The sequence below is a fragment of the Microtus ochrogaster genome, unplaced genomic scaffold (genome assembly GCF_000317375.1).
Source record: "Microtus ochrogaster isolate Prairie Vole_2 unplaced genomic scaffold, MicOch1.0 UNK47, whole genome shotgun sequence".
NCBI classification, from domain to species: domain Eukaryota; kingdom Metazoa; phylum Chordata; class Mammalia; order Rodentia; family Cricetidae; genus Microtus; species Microtus ochrogaster.
The window spans coordinates 187,586-188,346 of record NW_004949145.1 but is presented as its reverse complement, the minus strand read 5'-3'; positions in this window follow the sequence as shown (position 1 = coordinate 188,346).

Genomic DNA, 761 nt, shown 5'->3' with positions numbered 1-761 from the left:
AATGGGAGGCTGGGAGGAGGTGGAAACTTTTTTTCCTTTTCTCAATTAAAAAAAGAAAAAAAACAAAAAAGGGGGAAAAACAAAAAAGATCAATACATGGAGTGTAAGGTTAATTATCACATTAACAAAAGCTTCAGAATGTACCACCACACACAAGGAAAATGTGCTCTAACCTCTTGTTTATTTTTATTTTATTGAAAAAATGGGAAAGAAAGCTAATTTGAATGAAAACACACTCTCCATGTGTACTACAGCTGCCTTTAGGACTTGGGATGGGGTACAAGACCCAGGACAGAGAATGGAATCATTTCAGAGTTAAACAGGGTCAGAGAGAACCCTTTAGTGACTTTTTACAAAGACTAACTAAGACTGTACAAATAGGGATATCTGACCCAGAAGCAAGATGTATAATGATTGAGTCTTTGGCTTATTAAAATGCAAATGTGGAATGGAAAAGGATTTTGGGGCCTTTAAAGCTCAGATCAGTGCCCTTGGAAGAATGGGCCTTGCATACACTGAATATTGATACATTTCATTATGGCACTGAAGCATGGGTAGAAGAAGCAATTTCCAATGGTAAAAGGAGACACCAGAATACCAAATGTTTTATTTTTTTATTTTTTTAAAAGAATGATAAATAAATTTTAATCTGAGAAATTTGTTTTTTTTTTTAACAAGGCTAGGTGCACAAGTTTATAATAAAATTTCTACAAATCAGTATTAAATATGAGACAACAGGAAAGAGGCAGAAAAAGGTAATT